The sequence below is a fragment of the Nicotiana tomentosiformis genome, chromosome 1, assembly GCF_000390325.3.
Source record: "Nicotiana tomentosiformis chromosome 1, ASM39032v3, whole genome shotgun sequence".
Taxonomy (NCBI): domain Eukaryota; kingdom Viridiplantae; phylum Streptophyta; class Magnoliopsida; order Solanales; family Solanaceae; genus Nicotiana; species Nicotiana tomentosiformis.
Window position 1 is genome coordinate 1,660,320 of NC_090812.1, and position 19,483 is coordinate 1,679,802.

At 40.8% G+C, this 19,483-nt stretch overlaps 1 long non-coding RNA gene across 1 annotated transcript; it reads left to right on the forward strand.

Annotated features, from left to right (window-relative positions):
- The first annotated feature begins 569 nt into the window (after positions 1-569).
- On the forward strand, positions 570-4,909 carry LOC138892239 (uncharacterized). Its single transcript, XR_011408199.1, has 2 exons — positions 570-1,558; positions 2,228-4,909. It is a non-coding gene; the product is annotated as an uncharacterized lncRNA (long non-coding RNA).
- The last annotated feature ends 14,574 nt before the right edge of the window (positions 4,910-19,483 follow it).

The window sequence follows — 19,483 nt, forward strand, 5'->3', positions numbered from 1 at the left end:
ATAGATAAAAAAATGTCTAATCTAGAAAAATAGCAAATTTCTAAGTCCCCGGCAACGGCGCCAAAAACTTGTTGCGACCAAACACACTCACGCAAGTATACGCGGTCGTCAAGTAATAAAGTGACTAAAAGTCGGATGTCGAACCCACGAGGACTTATGATTAACTATTAACTAAATTAGACTATCCTAATTATCTAAACAAGAATTAAACCTAAAAATATTTTATTCTAAACTAATTAAATAAAAAAATATAAATAATAAACTTTGAACAGAGAAAGAGCAGATTTTTATGATATCAATGTAATGAAAACGATCTAGGGTTATGGGCTATCTAACAATCCTATTGTATTCTTCAATTGAATTGACCGACTAATTTATCTAGCTTATTGGTTGACAGGGTTAATGCTCATAAGAATCTGTCGAGTTCTTACTCGCCTATTCAAGCTAACCTAACGCCTATATGTCTATGGAGTTAGAATCAACAAGAACGCATTTATAATTCCTGTAAATCAACCAAGCAAGGCAATTAGGTATATGTCTATCCTAACTACGAATCCGTTCCCCGATGCCCGAGTTCAAGAACTTGCCCTACTCAATCCTATATGCAATATAGAATTCCCACTTTCGAGTTCAATTCTAGATTCGTAGATAGTATTCAATTGGTGATCAAGCAATTAAATAATTAAGCGCAAGATTGAATAAATAAACTAATATGATAAATCAAGAAGTCAAAATCAATATCCGAATAACAATAGTCATGAAAGAACCACAACCCTAGAACGTGAAGTTTAGCTCCATATAGACATGGTAGCCAAACAACAAATCATATAAAGAAACATAAAAATTACTAAGTTTGGTAGGAGAAAGATGAAACTTGATGAATTCCGGCCTCCACAGCTTTGTCGTGGCTTTTTCCCTCTTCCTAATATGTTAGATGACCTAAAAGAGGCGTTTTTGGCTTATATATTGCGTACCAAAGTCGTGGGCCAAAGTTCTCCTATTTCTAATCCAAATCAGCTTCAGGGATTGATGCTAAGGTGGATGCGACGCATCCACCTCGTCCTCCATTTCAATTTTGCCTGCGAAGGTGGATGCGACGCATCCACCTTGTCCTCTATTTCTCAGCTTTGCATGCGAGGGTGGATGCGACGCACCCTTCTCTTCTTCTTCCCAGTCTCGGATGCTATGGCGGACGCTATGGGCCGACTTCACTGCTAAGGGTGCACGAAATCTGATTTTTTTCTAGATTGGATGCGACGCATCCAACCCCTCTTCCTCTAGCTAGAGCACCTTTTCTTCATATTTTTGCACTCCAAACACCCTAATTCACCACACACAACTCAATTAGTCATAAAACCAATAATTAAACCATATTGGGCATTTTAAAGATCAAATAGCATCAAAAAGCGGTTAAAATATGGGTAAAGTAACATCAACACATATCGAAATATGCCAAACATCACAAGATAAAGTCTGTTCGTGTAAGTTCACTGAGAATAGATCCACTGTTGCTAGTTGGGACTCTTTTTTCAATTTCCCTAATGCAGAACAGTATACAGTATACTGTATTTAGAGCCTGTTTGGATGGGCTTAAAAGCTGGTCAGCCCTTTTTAACTTCTGGGAGTGTTTGACAACCAAAAAAAGGGCTTTAAAAAAGTTAAAATTTGCTTTAAAAAAGCCAAAACCAATAAGTTGGGTAATCCCAACTTTTTCGAAATTGGCTTAAAAGCCATATTGCTTTGATCAAGGATATTACATTCTTATCCCTTATAATATTTTTTAATCCCGAAATTATCCCTCAGTAGAAAACCTCAAAACATACTATCTTTTTCTTTTCTCCATTCTTTTTGCAACCTCTACTTTCTTCTTCCTCTTCTTCCATAACTTTCCTCTCTTTTCCTTTCATTTCTTTTTTACTCTTTCATTCATTATTTTCCCCTCTTTTTCCTTTCCTTTCTTTCTTCCCAGTGCTGCTCCCTTCACCATCACACTTCTTTCTTTAGTCAAATTATTATTATGTCATTTTAAGGATATTTCAGTCATTTTAATAGAAAAAGTGTTTACTATCACTTGTTTACCAAACACTTTAATAACTTTTTTTTTCTGTTTCTAACACTTTTATCCAAACACTTAACTACTTATTTATAAAACAAGCTCTAACATTTAAAAAGTGCTTTTAAGCATTTATGCTTAAAAGCTATTTTTTTTAAGCCAATTCAAGAGCAGCCTCTTAGTTTAACACATTACTTTGAGTAATCATAAACGAGTTGAGCTGAACTTAACAAAGAGTAGATTTTCTGTGCTTGGTTTGATTTCTAAAGAGTTAAGAACTATATATTTTAGTATTACAAACTAAATTTAAATGTGCTTTAATCAAATTATAGACTTATGGAGATTCCAACCTCACTTTTGCGATATGTTTCCAAATTTAATTCTGAAAAAAACAACAATAGAAACTATCACTAGTTTGATGCTTTATGAGTAGAAGACTAGAAGCGAGGCACCCATCATACATAAGCCCAAGTCCACCAGCTGCGAGCTCTTCAAGTTAATCAAGCAAATACTTGTGGATGAGGCGAATTAAGGATTTGAACTTTATGGGTTCAGATTCACAATTCTATCACATCTCATCTAATTTTATGAGTTCAAAATTTATTATTTTTTTGGGCAAAAATATAGGGTATGGATAAAAGCTACGGGTTCAATTGAACCCATAGCCTCTCCATTAGATACACCCATCAATCCATTATTACAACTACTATCATGAGAAATGTCGTTTTCGTTACAAAAAGACAGGGATAATCATAGTCTAAAGTAGGGGTGTACATGGACCGCATTGGTTCGATTTTTATCAAAATCAAACCAAATTAACTATATCGGTTTGGATTGGTTCGATTTTGTCGGGCTTTTCGGGTTTTTTGTTACTTAAATATTATTTCAATCTTACTTTGTTAAATTTTTTATAAGTAAATATATGTTTAATAAAAATTTAAAAAATTACAAACATATTATCTATTAAAATATTCTTATGTGAAATTTTCTTAGTAACACATGATAGTTAATTTTTTAGTCGTCTGACAATAATTTATCGTTAATGTACTCTTTCAAGGTTAACCGGATTTAGTAATTAAACATAAAAATTAATATGATACCTAAATAATAATAACCACTTCAAATTCGAAAAAGATATAAGTATTTAATAGATCCCGACATATGAATATAGAAGAACTAAGAGATTGACGCATTTCAGTAACACTTGATAAAGAAAGTGATCATACAACTAATTATTTAAGGTTAATAAATATGGAGCACTTCATATTCTATTAAATATTATATCCCATGAGAGAATCTCAAATATTTCTAGATATTTTTTAAAGAAAATTATATATAAAATCTTAAACATACATCGGTTTGGTTCGGATTTTTTTACCCAATACCAAACCAAATCAAACTAAACCTAGTCAGATTTTTTAATCAGTTTAATTTAACTTTTCGATTTAGTACGGTTTTGCGGTTCGGTTTGTATACCATGGCCTAAAGTAGTTTTGCCAGCTCTACTATATCTAATCTAACCCTAGAATATGACGAGTTATTTTAGCTGGTTGGTTTGCCAAGTTACAGTATTCGTCCTTGCTTGTCGGTATGATGCAAGTATGAATTTTCATGTATGAATTTTCAACCCAATTCATTTATTATGTTAATTCATACATGGAGTAGTATTTATTATCCAAGCAATTGTAGTAGTACACGGTAATGAATAAATGTAAGCGCTAAACAGCAAGCATAATTGTATCGAGAATTGAGGTTGCCCTCTTTTTCTCAAAAGTTCGTTTGTAGAAGCTTTGCCTAGTCTCACTCTACTACATTGTTCCTGTTTTATGTCTTCGATAAAATTAGGTCAGTTTTTAGTAGCTTATTTAAATTAAAAAAATTGACTATAGGTTTAATTAAGTTGTTTAATTTCAATTTTCAAAAGACAGTTTGTGCACTAAAAAGGCTTTTGGCATAATTGTGTAGTGTTTTGTTCCGTTTGTTTTCTTTTACCCACTGTAGAATTGATTTTTGCCTCCTAATGTATGCTTTTTGACACTTACATGTGACAAAAACAAGCTCATGTTTCTATCAGACAACACAATTCCACGTTCTCTTCAATTGTGCGAAAGGACTATTTCCTAATCCCGAATATGAAGTGTTTGGTCTTACAGCATTGCATTATCTAAACTCAAAATGAAAATGATTGGAAACAGAATGGTTGTATAAAATTATTGTTATTTTCCTCCCCTTTTTTCCCTTTTCTTCTTAAGCATTTCATCCCAAATGGAATATCTACTTTCTCCCTTTTTTTGGTCATGTATATGCATTCGTAAATCTCTTTAGTATTATATTGCTGTTGTTACTGCTTGTTATTGCTTTCTTTCTAATTATTTTTTTGGCTCTTAAATTGTTATTATCTTTTTGACCTTTTGTATACGGGTAAAACATGCTCATGGTACACCCCGATCTCCGACAAAATAAGCCAAGCTCGAGACATGATGACATGGGACTGAAATCGAGGCAAAAGTCTCATCGAGTCAGAATCTGGGGGCATGATGCCAGCCCTCGAGAATATTAGGGTCATGGTTCGGAATTGGTCTTAGCCTTGAACGACTTCAAAGAACATTGTCAGGCAATCGAGTACGGCCAACAGAAGGCCATAATATCCGTGACCGGCCGGATATCACGGCGGGGATCTCGACACGTATCAGTGAAGACCCGACAATTAGTTAATCAGAGTATTTTTTTTTTTTTTACCTTTTATAGAGTTATACTTAGAGTAGAATTCCCCTACTATATAAAGGAGGGTCTAACAATTCATTAAGGACATTGTAACACGCATTCCAAAGTAATATATTATTATTTTCTCTGTTATTAGCTCTTTCTCTTGTTCATCAGTGCTGGCCATAACGAGCCCGGATCGAGGGTAAATATTTCAATAAGACTGAAACTATCCTCCTCGTGTTGTTTGAATCTATTTTATCGTTGTTTGTCCAATTTGACTTAATCTATCGCTTTGTATCAAATAAATCCGCGTATCCTTAAAACCACTTATAAATTTAATTATTATATAATTTTGAGAGTAAACAGTTTGGCGCCCATCGTGGGGCTAAGAATAATAGTGGCGATTTGATACAAATTTTCATAACACACCCTACTTCACGCTTATTCTTTGAAGTGTTTTTGATTTCAGGTCTGCGTTTAAAATATCGAACTCCCAATCTGCCCCTCTAAACACGGATGCTGAGTCTGGCCACCATGGTAAGAACAACAATATAGTGCCCGGTAATAAGGTGCCCCCCGCCGATCCCAACGGAATTCCGGTCGCTGACCCGATCGATGCCAGCTCACATGTGGCCATCAACACGAATTTGTCCACTGATCCTGAGAACAACATCCGCGGGGCAGTTCAATCGGTAGTTCAAAATGCTCGTGACGGTGAAGGAGATGGGATAGCTTAGGGGTGATCTTCGAAATGCTGCAGACTCAGCAGGCAGCGATAGCCCAACTGCAGAACCGAAGCCACGCTCCCAGTAAAGTTGAGCCCGAATCATCCCGGAAAAACACTCACAGAAATGAACCAGCCGCAAATAAGCCAAATGATGCTGAAACCAGAACAAATTAACCCAGAGATAATAAAGACGATCGAAGAATTAAAAAAGCGGGGGGAAACGGGAGAAAAGAAAATCAAAACCAACGACAAGAAGGTGGAGACTTACAACTACAGGGTCGACAAAATCCCCGGAGCGCCACCGATATTGAAAGGCCTAGACTCTAAAAAGTTTGTTCAGAAACCCTTCCCTCCGAGCATAACCCCGAAGCCGATACCTAAAAAGTTCCGCATGCATGAAATTTCTAAGTACAATGGGACAACTGACCCAAATGAACATGTGACCTCATACACGTGTGTCATCAAGAGGAATGACCTAGAAGATGATGAGATCGAATCTGTCTTGCTGAAAAAGTTTGGGGAGACCTTGTCAAAAGGAGCTATGATATGGTATCACAACCTACCTCCTAATTCTATTGACTCGTTAGCTATGCTTGCAGATTCCTTCGTAAAAGCAAACGTCGGGTCTATCAAGGTCGAGACCGGGAAGTCAGACCTTTTCAAAGTAAAACAGAAGGATAATGAGATGCTCAGAGAATTCGTGTTCCGTTTTTAAATGGAACAGATGGACCTGCCTCCGGTCGCGGACGATTGGGCTGTTCAGGCCTTCACCCAAGGACTCAATACTCAAAGCTCGTTGGCTTCGCAGCAGTTGAAGCAAAATCTGGTAGAATATCCGGTCGTAACTTGGGCCGATGTGCATAAGCTTATGGCCCCTTCCGGGTAGGGTGTCAATGGTTCGGTTCGGCCAGTTATTTTATAAAATTTATACCATACCAATTTTTTGGTTATTCTATTATATATAACTAAAATTAGACTTTTCGAAACCATCCCAATCATGTCGGTTTCTCTTCGTTATCGGTACAGTTTGGTTAATTTTCGGTATTTTTTTAAATATCATGTAAAATTCACCAGTAGAAGTAGAATGCAATAACATATATTCTTTTATGGGACTTAGCAAAACTCTCTAGACATTTTTAGTAATTAAAGGGTGATAAATAAAAAAAAAATAAAAGATGGCTAGAGTATAGATCCATCAACTATTCTACAACACCGTAAAAGAAACCAAGCAAAGGCAAAAAAAATATAAATCACACGAGTGAAAAGATATTAACCAAGTTGGGACTCAAGAATAAAGTCTATAGAAGATTAAATATTCAAAAAGATAAATTTAAATTATATGAAAGGAAACATATTCAATACATTGTAATTTGCTACTCATAATCGCTAGAATACTTTGTGTCTTGCTAATGAAGATACTTGAAATAACTTAGTTTAAGTAGAAGTAGCATAATAGGTTTTAGGAATTAGTATTTTGAGTTTAATTACTTGTTGGCTTGTAACAGTTTTCATAATTCCAAGGCCCAAAGAAAAATTTAATGCATTATTATTTTTAAACTTACTATATAAATATATTTTTTACATGTAAAATTTATTCGGTACGGTTCGTTATTTTTTCGGTTTCTTTTCATAAAATAAAAAACCTACTCTAATTATCAGTGCAGTTATAGATTTATATAAAAACCTACGATTTCTTTAACAGAAATCTAAAAATCGGTTCGGTGCGGTACGATTCGGTCGGTTTAGTCGGTTTTTGAATATCCATTGATACCCCTACAGTTCCGGGTCTGTTTATCCTGTCTGAGCTAGTGACAGACCCAAAAGAGACATTGATCGTGAACCAAGGCCAAGTAGGGACTGATATCAGCTGTATAACGGTGATCGAAGGGGTAATGGATATGGGCGAAACCTTGTGAGAAATGAAAGGAGAAGAGATCGGAGTCAAAATAACCGGGGACTCATTGAGCAAAAATGGTTTTGACAGGCCCATCGGGCTTAAGGAAGCATCGAGGTTATCAAATTATAACTTCAACGTCGATGATGCTGCTATAGTATCTGCCATCGGACGCATCATAGACACCAAGTGGCCTCGACCTCTACAGTCCGATCTAGCCCAAAGGGATCCTAACCTAATGTGCCAATATCATGGCACTCACGGCCACAGAACAGAGGATTGCCGATAATTAAGAGAGGAAGTAGCCCAACTATGCAACAACGGACATCTCCGAGAGTTCCTGAGCGATCGAGCCAAAAGTCATTTCAGGAATAGAGATTCTAATAAACATATTGAGAAGGAGGAACCTAATCACGTCATTAACATGATTATCGGTGGGGTCGACGTTCCCCAGGGGTCGATGCTGAAGCGCACCGAAGTATCCATTACGAGGGAAAAATGGACTCGGGATTACGTGCCAGAGTGAACCTTGTCTTTCAATGACGAGGACACTAAAGGGATCGTGCAACCCCACAACGATGCACTGGTAATATCTGTACTCATAAATAAATCTCGAGTTAAGCGTGTTTTAATTGGTCCAGGTAGCTCGGCCAACATCATAAGATCAAGGGTCGTGGAACAACTCGGTCTACAAGATCAAATCGTGCCTGCAATTCGAGTTCTAAGCTTATTCAACATAGCATGTGAGACCACTCAAGGGGAGATAACGTTACCGGTTAACGCCGCCGAGGCCATTTAGGAAGCCAAGTTCTATGTAATCGAAGTAGATATGAAGTACAATGCTCTGTTCGGGAGGCCATGGATCCACAACATGAGGGCAATACCCTCGACTCTACACCAAATGTTGAAATTCCTAATGTCAAGAGGGATTAAAATAATCTACGGAGAACAACCGGTCGCAAGGGAAATGTTTGCGGTCGAAGAGGTGATCTTGATATCCGCACTTACAAAGACAAAAGGTCTGGGTTCGGTCGCCGAGGAAGAAACTAAATAGCAACTACTAACATCGGCCCCTCCCCAATCGAAAAAGCAGGAGACGGGTGAGGACCACGACTTCGAAGTTCGCAGGTCTTTCATAGCCCCCGACGATTCCGATGCTACCAAATAGACAGTCGAGGAACTAGAGCAAGTCGTACTGATCGAGCACTTGCCCGATCGAAAGGTATACCTGGGCACGGGGTTGAGTCCCGAGCTCAGAAAAAAACTCATTCAATTCCTTATAGCTAACATATATTGTTTTGCTTGGTCCCACCTTGATATGACAGGGATCCCACCGGAAATAACCACTCACAAGCAGAGCCTGGACCCGAAGTTCCACCCGGTCAAGCAGAAAATGAGCCCCCAGTCCGAAATCAAGCATGCGTTCATCAAGGACGAGGTATCTAAACTCCTTAAAATAGGGTCCATCCGGGAGGTTAAATACCCGGACTGGTTAGCAAACGTATTAGTAGTCTCCAAAAAGGGAAACAAATTAAGAATGTGTGCAGACTATAAAGACTTGAATAAGGCGTATCCCAAGGACTCTTTCCCTTTGTCTAACAACGATCGCATGATCGATGTAACGATCGGCCACGAGATCCTCAGTTTTCTCGACACTTATTTTGGGTACAACCAAATTCAGATGAACCCGGGCGATCAGGAAAAAATTTCCTTCATCACTAAGTACGACATCTACTGCTATAACGTGATATCATTCAGACTAAAAAGCGCTGATGCCACTTACCAACACCTAGTAAATCGGAAGTTCAAAGAACAAATAGGAAAATCAACAGAGGTTTACACTGACCATATGTTGGTCAAGTCCCTACGAGCAGAAGACCATTTGAAATATTTGCAGGAAACCTTCAGCATATTGAAGAAATACAATATGAAGTTGAACCCAGAGAAATTTACATTCGGAGTCGGGTCTGGGAAATTCCTCGGATTCATGGTGTCCAACCGGGGAATTGAGATTAATCCCGATAAGATCAAGGCCATCGAAGATATCACTGTTGTGGACAACATCAAGGTTGTTCAATGGTTAACCGGAAGCATAGCCGCCTTGGGGCGATTCATCTCGAGGTCCTCCGACAAGATCCACCGGTTCTTCTCACTGTTGAAGAAGAAGAATAACTTCTCATGGACCCCGGAGTGCCAACGAGCCTTGGAGGAACTCAAGCGGTATCTTTCGAGCCCGCCTCTGCTTCATACTCCAAAGAAAGACGAACAACTATACCTGTACCTAGCAGTATCCGAGGTAGCAGTAAGTGGGGTCCTGGTACAGGAAGAGGAAGGTACGCAATTTCCAATCTATTATATTAGCAGGACTCTAGGCGAGGTAGAAACTAGATACCCTTACCTAGAAAAATTGGCACTCGCTTTGCTAAGCGCCTCTAGGAAGCTGAAACCGTACTTTCAATGTCACCCATATGTGTTGTGACTACTTACCCGTTGAGGAATGTAATGCATAAACCTGAGCTCTCGGAACGATTGGCCAAATGCGCCGTGGAAATCAGCGGGTACAATATCAAATATTGACCCCGGACCGCCATTAAATCTCAAATTTTGGCAGATTTTATGGCCGACTTTACGGAACCCTAATACCCGAGGTCGAAAGAGAGTTGTTGTTGAACTCGGGGACTTCTTCAGAAATCTGGACCCTCTTTACGGACGGTGCCTCGAACAAAAAAGGGTCTGAACTTGGCTTCGTATTGAAGCCACCAACAAGTAATGTAGTTAGACAATCTATTAGGACTGTAAAATTGACTAACACTGAGGACGAATATGAGGCCATGATTGCAGGTCTCGAACTGGCCAAAAGCTTGGGGGCAGAGGTGATCGAAGCTAAGTGCGACTCCCTCCTTGTGGTGAACCAAGTTAACGGGACATTCGAAGTCAGAGAGGAACGAATGCAAAGATATAGGTAACGTTACATCGATTCAAGGAGTGGACTCTACAACATGTACCTCGGGATCAAAACAGTGAGGCCGATGCTCTTGCTAACTTGGGATCGTCTGTCGACGACGATGAGTTCAACTCGGGGACGGTTGTACAACTCATGAGATCGGTAGTGGAAGAGGGTCATGCCGAGATAAACTCAACAAGAATAACCTGGGACTAGAGAAACAAATATATTGAGTATTTGAAGATCAGAAAACTGCCCTCATATCCTAAAGAATCGAGGGCTCTACGTACAAAGGCGGCCAAGTTCAGCTTGTCCGAAGACGGTACCTTATTCAGGAGAACGTTTGATGGCCCACTCGCAATATGTCTAGGACCGGGAGATACCGAGTATGTCATGAGGGAAATCTACGAGGGCATATGCGGGAACCATTCGGGCGCCGAGTCATTGGTTCAAAAGATAATCAGAGCAGGCTATTACTGTATCGATATGAAAAAGGATGCAAAGGGTTCGTACGAAAATGCGACGGGTGTCAAAGGTATGCTTCGATGATTCATCAGCTCGGGGAGCTGCTGCATTCGGTCTTGTCACCCTGGTCGTTCATGAAATGAGGGATGGACATCGTCGGCCCCCTTCCATGGACACCCGGTAAGGCTCAATTTATATTATTTATGACTGAATATTTTTATAAGTGGGTGGAAGCCCAGGCGTATGAGAAAGTCAGGGAAAAGGAAGTCATTGATTTCATCTGGGACCACATAATATGCCGGTTCGGAATGCCGGCTAAGATCGTGTGCGACAATGGGAAACAGTTTATCAGCAGCAAAGTAAGTAAGTTTTTCGAAGACCATAAGATCAAAAGGATCCTATTAATAACCTACCACCCTAGTGGGAACGGGTAAGCGGAGTCCACCAACGAAACCATACTCTAAAACCTTAAAAAGAGATTGACAGATGCCAAAGGAAAATGGAAAGAAATCTTGCCCGAAGTCCTATGGGCATACCGTACGAACTCAAAGTCCAGTACCGGGGCCACCCCGTTCTCATTGGTCTATGGTGCCGAAGTTTTAATACTGGTCGAAGTGGGAGAACCGAGTCTTAGGTTCCGATATGTCACCAAAGAGTCAAACGACAAGGCCATGAGTACAAGCCTGGAACTTTTAGACGAAAGGCGCGAGGCCGCCCTTGTCTAGTTGGCCGCACAAAAATAACGGATCGAAAGGTATTACAATCGGAGAGCCAACCTTCGACACTTCAATGCCGGGGACTTGATGTTAAGGAAGGTCACACTAAGCACCTGAAACCCGAACGAAGGGAAGCTAGGGCCAAACTGGGAAGGTTTGTATCAAATTATCGAGATCACCGAAAAAGGATAGTACAAACTTGGAGCAATGAACGGTGAGAGACTACCGAACAACTAGAACAACTCTCATGAAACAATACTACTGCTAAGGTACGGCCCAGTTCATTTCTTTTCTTTACATATTGGACTAACACTTGCAGGTAACAGTCAAGGAATAATACAAATTTTAGGCCTAAAAGCATGCGTTGCACTCTTTTTCTCTTGAACCGATTTTGTCCCAAATGGATTTTTCGGCAAGCTTTTTAACGAGGCAACAGTGGATCGTGCTAACTTAGGATGGAAGACCAACTATGAACCAGTGTCAAAGATCACGTCAACAGTATCCGAGGCTTCTCTAAAGTTTGGCCTCGAATATTGGGGGGCATTACCCTCGGACAACGATTTTAGCAAGGAAAGAAAATTTATGCACGAACAGTCTAGGCTCGGTGGGTAGGATTTACTGTAAGGGCCAAACGGTCAAATGAACCGTGCCTACACAGACCACCCAAGCCATAACAGAAAGCTTGAATACATTTTAAACTTTGTATATTGCGCACAGAAATGAAAGAAAGTTTCTACCTTGCAGAAAATTACTTTGTCTCTAAAACATTATTACTTTCTGTCCCCTTAAGACTTCGAGCCCAAGGGCCACCTCTATCCGGGTACAAGGGTTCACTCTCACTCGGGGACTGTCTTCCAAAGACAAACCCAGATAGCTCGGGCTACGAAGCCCGGGGGAAAGAAACCTATTAGGCAGTGCCCGAACTTCAAAGGTTATGGCCATCTCTATTTGGGGACTATTGTCCCGGGCAAGCCCGGATGGCTCGGGGTAATAATCCCATTGGGAAACACCCGAACTTAAAAGGCTACGGCCGTCCTAGAACGGATCGAAGACGTTCGAGATCCATAATCAAAATACAAGGCCTTTAAAATTTCTAAACTGGTTCGAAGGCTACCCTCGGAAAAATTATAAAACATTCTAAGTAAACATTTCGGGGAAAGTTTCCGGTCATACCAAGCCCCCCACGAATCTTAAGCAAAATAATATCAAAAATGAATAATTTTTGAACCTCCGAATAAGACCTAATTATTACGTGCTAAGGCATCCGAAATCTTTGCAATCATAAAGAAAAAAGCAAAAAGAAACAAGCTTGAAAATTGCCAAAGGGAAAAAGCCTATATATATATCTACATGAATTTTTACAAAGGCCAAACGGCCTCAACAAAATGCAAAAGTAAAAAAGCCAAAAATTACAAGGCACATTAGAAGCCTGAACGTCACTCGAGCCCGCCTCATCATCGGGACCATCGGGGTCTTCTCCGCTCCCGAATCCGCCGGAACCCTCTGAGTCTTCTTCGTCCTAGGGATATGCTAACTTATTGGCATCGGCCTCGAGCCCCTTAACATTTTCGATCTCGGCTAATAAATCAAGACCCCGAGCGTGAACCTCCTCGAGGGCCTCCCTTCGGTACTGCCACTTCACGTATTCAACAATGTCTTTCAGGCGGTCCTGGGCTACCTTAGCATCGGCTTTGTATTGGACTACCATCTCATCGGAATCGGCATCGCCCTTGACTATTTCAGCCACTGACTTGGCTGCTTTAAGCTCCTTGGCGAGGGTCCCCCGATCGGCAACAGCCGAGTTCAGTTGAGACTGGAGCTCCTCAATATTTTGGGATCGGGCCTCAACTTTCTCCCTCCTCGCTCAAAGTGGAGCCTCCGCCGAGGCCAATTGCGCCCGGACAGTCTCATTTTCCGAGGCCAGGCAATCCATCTTGCCCTTCCACTCTTCAGCCTCGACCTTGATTTTATCCATCTCGGCACGGAGTTAGTCGATCCGATTAATCTTCTGTTGGACCTGCGGGTTCTGATCATTAGTCACCATGTCTAGCTCATCATCACTAACTTCAAAGATTTTTACCTGTTCCACTAGGTCGGCTTGTTCTTTCTGAGCCGCGTCCAACTGGGCTCGAAGGCTCTTAGCCTCTCCTTCACGTTGCTCGCTCAGAATTTTGTACATGTCTCTCTTCTCAGCAAGCTCTTTGACTTCAGCCTTGAGTTGGCTCAACTCATCCGATAATTCAGGAAGGTTTCATAGTGAAGCACCGAGGCTTGCAAATATGAGAAGAAATATTAGAATCATCAAGAGCTAAAATTGAAAAATGAAAAGGTTTGGCAACACCGTACCCGGTTCAACGCCTGTTGTGCCTCGTTGAACAGGCATGGCGCATCCACCTCGTTCATTTTTGCCTGGTCTTTGTCAGTTACTAGTCACGGAGGTAAATAGCTACCCCAACAGGGGCGGAAAGAACTCGGGCATCCTCTAGAACGGTGATGATAATTGACCGCTTCCGACCAGGATCCGCACTCGGGGAAGGGTGCCGGTTGACCAATCTCAGGCTCGAGTTAGGCCTACCTGCCTCCAAGGATAAAATTTTCTTTGGTACCTCTAAGTCACCTAACACGGTGTCATCCTCCATGGCGGTAGAATCTACACCATCAAAAAAGCAGCGGAGGGGGTCTTTCGCTCCGTTGGTCCCCTCGTTGGGTCGTTCTTTCACCGTTTGGGCCTCGTTGTACATAGACTTGGTAAATGAGGGTGACTCGGTGATTTCTATCACACCAAGTGCCTCATTTGGGGCATTGTCCGCATCTCGGGAAGCCTCAACGACGGCCTCCTCATCGGCCTCCCTAGCTTGAGGAAGATCGGCCTCGCGGGTCTCTGGTTCAACGGCCACCTGCTCTTCGAGGGGCGACGGTTCGCGGGCCACAAAAACAAAAGGCTCTTCCCCCTCGGACTTGTCCTTAAGCTGATAGAGCAAGTACGAAGCTGGTGCTCGGGAGCTGGTGTTTTTCTTTGGCTTGCGCACCAGCCTTCTCCTTGGTTTCCTTCTCTCCGAGCTTGGGGAACTCGGAGCCCTCCTCCTTTTCCTCTCTCCGGCTTGCCCTAGAGCAGGACACTCAACAGGCAAGTCCTCGTCCCCGACCGGAGGCCTAATATCGACGTTCTTAGGCAAACCTGCAAAAGAAAGTAAAGGAGTTAAGGACGGGATGTTAGAAGAAAAAGTTCAATACGACTTGTTTGGGAAAAGAACCTTACCATGGGAACGGGCCTCCCAACAACCTTTTGAAATTTTGTGCCATAAGCGCTCGGAGTAGGGCATGTGTGACACAATGCCCTCGACCCACTCCTTGAGTCGAGGTATAGCATTTGGAACCCGAGAAAGGGCTACAACATAACAAGCACCGATAAGAAAAGGGAAGATAAGGCATAAAATCGACGCTTAAAGGGAATGCTTAGGTGATGCGTTCTACCTTTCGGGGAATGGCCTCCACTCAGCAGGTACCAGGTCGTTGGTCCTCACTCGAACAAAATGTCCTTGACAACCTCGATCCCGGTCCTTGTCGATGTTCGAGAACGAGGCTTTGCTGGCCCGACGTACTAGCTTTATCAGTCCCCCCTAGAAGATTCGGGGACTGTACACGCGGAGTAGATGATCGATGATAAACGAGCATCCATCGATTTTGTTCACAAAAAATCGGAGGAGGATCATGATCCTCCATAATGATGGATGGATCTGGCCATGGCATACGTTATACCTACTGCAAAAGTATAAGATGACCGAGTCTACCAGGCCCAATGTAAAGGGATAAGTGTAAACACTTAGATATACCTCGACATGGGTGGTAATGGCCTCTTTGGGGTCGGGGACCACTATGTCTTTGTCGGCCTAGTTGCAGTCTTTTAGGACCGTGGGGAGAACCTCTTCGGTAATTGAGCAGATGTATCTCGAGGACTCTTCACGCCGACCCTATACGTAAGAAGGCTTCTTAACCTTGAAGTCGTCGGTGACCGAACAACTACCAGGAATGAACATCTTCAAGGGGGGCTCTTCCGCCGATTCATCAACAACCGTATCGGGGATGGTCTCCTCGACCTCAGTGGTCGGTTTCGAAGAGGAAGGAGCATCCTTCTGAGGAACAGATTTCGAGGTTTCTCACATTGTTATGGAAGAAAAAGCTTGGAAAAGATGGAGAAAGATTGAAAGTTGAAAGACTAGACTTGTTGTCTTGAGTTGGAGATGAGTAAAAGTTTTTGCAAAGTACTGAAGAACCTTGAGTAAAAACGCTAGAAAGTATTGAAATCCTAAAGGTACGAAGGTAGAAGATTTGGTGCAAAGTGAAAAATGGACGGAGAAGGAGGTATTAATAGGAGTTCAGCGACGTTTCGCGTCCAGGAACGGCCGACTAGCAGCTGATATGCATTTAATGCCATTATGACATGACTGACGAAACATTTCGAGTGTTTTGTCGTTTCTGCCACGATGTGTCGAACTAAGAATCAGGAGCTCATGTCGTTTCTCGTCATTTACTCTCCGAGAAAGGAGAGGACTATCTGTATATGGGTAAAACCAGGCTCATGGTACACCCCGATCTCTGACAAAATAAGCCAAGCTCGAGACATGATGACAGGGGATCGAAATCGAGGCAAAAGTCTCATCGACTCAGAATCCGGGGGCATGACGCCCGCCCTCGAGAATATTGGGGTCATGGTTCGGAATCGGTCTTAGCCTTGAATGACTTCGAAAAACATTGTCAGGCAATCGAGCACGGCCAACGGAAGGCCATAATATCCGTGACCGGCCGGATATCACGGCGGGGATCTCGGCACGTATCAGTGAAGAACCGACAATCAGTTAATCAGAGAATTTTTTTTTTACCTTTTATAGAGTTAAACTTAGAGTAGAATTCCCCTATTATATAAAGGGGCATCTGATAATTCATTAAGGACATTGTAACACGCATTCCAAAGCAATATATTATTATTTTCTCTATTATTAGTTCTTTCTCTTGTTCATCAGTGCTGGCCATAGCGAGCCTGGATCGAGGGTAAATATTTCAATAAGGATGAAACTATCCTCCTCGTGTGATTTGAATCTATTTTATCGCTGTTTGTTCAATTTGACTTAATCTATCGCTTTGTATCAAATAAATCCGCGTATCCTTAAAACCACTTACAAATTTAATTGTTATTCGATTTTGAGGGTAAACACCTTTATTATTGATATTGTTTGTTTTTATTATTTCTTTTCATCTTTCTTGAGCCGAGGGTCTACCTTCTCAGGATAAGGGTAAGGTTTGCACAAACACTACCCTCCCTAAACCTCACTTATAGAATTTCACTGAGTTTGTTGTTGTATGAGTTTGTAGATCAATATAGGCTCATGTGGCCATCTTATCCGGTACTCAACAATTGTCGTGCATTTTCCATTGAGTTATCTATTATCTCTTGTCTGAAATTTGAAATGGATATGATGATAATTGGCTAACTGCGAGGCTGATCCAGAATTTAAATTGATTTTAAATCTTGTCTTTGTGAATCGCAATACTTATATAGGCATAATTACAAAGATATGGGACAAAAAATGAATCACATCGTAATATGTACATTTGACAGTAACTATACTCGAGGAACTAAAAAAACTCCAAAAGTCATAACTTTGGCTGCTATATGATGCCTATGTACAAAAATAAATAATTTAAGGACAATTTCACAGGTCATATCATATGGAGCTATCTTAGCAATAAATGGATGACCCAAAATCCAGCTCTAAGTCTGCATGATTTTCAGGTCAATTATTTTTCAACTATTGAGATTGATTGAATTGGGATTTGGCCCCATTCATTCATATGACTTCAAGATTAGTCTTCCTCTCTTTGTCGGTGGTGGTTTGTACACAGTTTTAATTCCAAGGTATAAATTTCTCCAAATTAATTAATTCGTACCCTATTTTCAAATTCCCGGATCTCTTCAATAATTTTATCATATTACTATTAGTAAGAAAAAAAGATAGACTGAGGATTCCTTCAAACATGCAAACTGGAAAACAGTGAATCTTTGACAGTTAGCAAAATCAGTCTCAAAGGTGAAAATAGAATAATTAAGGATAATGTAATAGTTTAATCCGCTTGCACGTGACCCAATGTGCCACAATAGACCTTTTTTATTTATGTGTGTGTTTAACAGACCAAAACATGTCAAAAAATAATACTCCTAAGTCCTAATAACAAATGGATAGATCAAACCCTACTAGTATTTCGTTGCTTTCTACTTCCTCTATTGCAATTTAATTGATTTTTTTTGGCTGTATTGACACATATTAATGAATCTACTTTTTAATATTAATTAATAATAAAATTAACCATATTAATCTTAACTTGTTCATTAGAAATACAACAAATATTTCTAGCTTCTTTACTTCAAGGGTAACTTTGAAAAAAAGAAGTTAATTCCTTCTTGATATCTGAAAAAATCAAATACCGTGGACCACAAAAAAAAGGCCAAAAAATCAATTAAAGTGGACCGGAGGGAGTACCTTTTCTTCTTTGAAACTACTTACAAAAACAAAAACAAAAACAAATATAAATTATTCCAAGGTTTTCAATTTTCACTAAGGATAGTTTCAATTAATCTGCCTCTCATAGTAGACAATATTAAAGAAGCTTATGAGCCTCCCCGAAAATTTAAAGCATAATAACAGTTTTAATAGTGTTTGTCCTAAAAAACGGATAACAATTAAATTTGTAAATGGTTTTAAGGATACATAGGTTAATTCAATACAAACGATAAACTGCGTTAGATCAAACAAATAAAGTACGTAATAAATTGTCAAACCAATCAAGAGGAGTGACCCCGAACTCAGTGACAACTTGATGAAATGCCTGCATTCGATCCCGGGGTCACGTTACTGATGGATTGAAAAAGTAAGTACTTTGAATAACAAAGAAAATAAGAGTATATTGCCTTGATATGCCTGTTAAAGTGTCCCTAACGAATAATCAGACCCCCTTTATATAGTAGAGGAGTTTTACCCTAATTACAATTCCATAAAAGGTAACTATCTTCTGTTTAACTAATCACCGGTTTTCTGCCGATACGTGCCAAGATTCACGCCATGACATCCGATTGGTCACGAATATCACAGCCTTCTGTTGGTCGCGCTCGATTATCTGGTAATTCTCTCCGAGGCCTTTGGGATTCGAACCAAACCTAGGGGTCACGGTCCCGATACCCCCGATTGACCGGTCCCCAGCCCAGGGGGCTCCTTGCCTCGATTCCGATTCCGATTCTGATTCCTTACCGTAACGACTCTTGCTCCGTTTATTTCATCAAAAATCGAGGCATCCCATGGGCTTGGATTCGCCCGTATACATATAGTCCCCTCGTTTCTCGGAGAGCAAGTTTACGAAAACGACGAGAAATGACATGTACACTTCAATCCCTTCTTCAACATGCCGTGGTAGAAACGAAAAAGAATTCGGAACGTCCCGTAAGTCGCGTCATAATGTCTTCAAACATGTGTCAGCCATCGGCAGGCCATCCCTGGACGCGAAACGACGTGAAGCCTCTATAAATACTCCACTCCTTCATTCATGTTTTACCTTTTGACCAAGTTTCTACCTTTGAATATTAAGGATATTACTGCCCTTCTTCATACTCCAACTTTCTTACCTCCGTTCTTCAAGATTTTTCAATAAATTGCAAGCTTTTACTTATTTTCTAAACAAACCAGCACACTTGATTTTCTCAGCAAAGCTTTTACCTTTCATCTTCCAACCTTTCTTCATATTTTTCAGACTTTTTCCAAATAACAATGGCAAATATTTCCAAAACTGTTTCCCAAAAGGTTGCTTCTTTTTCTTCGCAGCCGACCGCCGAAGTCGAGGAGACCACTTCCGATGTGGTCGTCCTCGAGAGATCCGCTCCAGGCGCGACTACCGATGAACCGGCTGCTGAGCCTCCCTTGAAAATATTTTT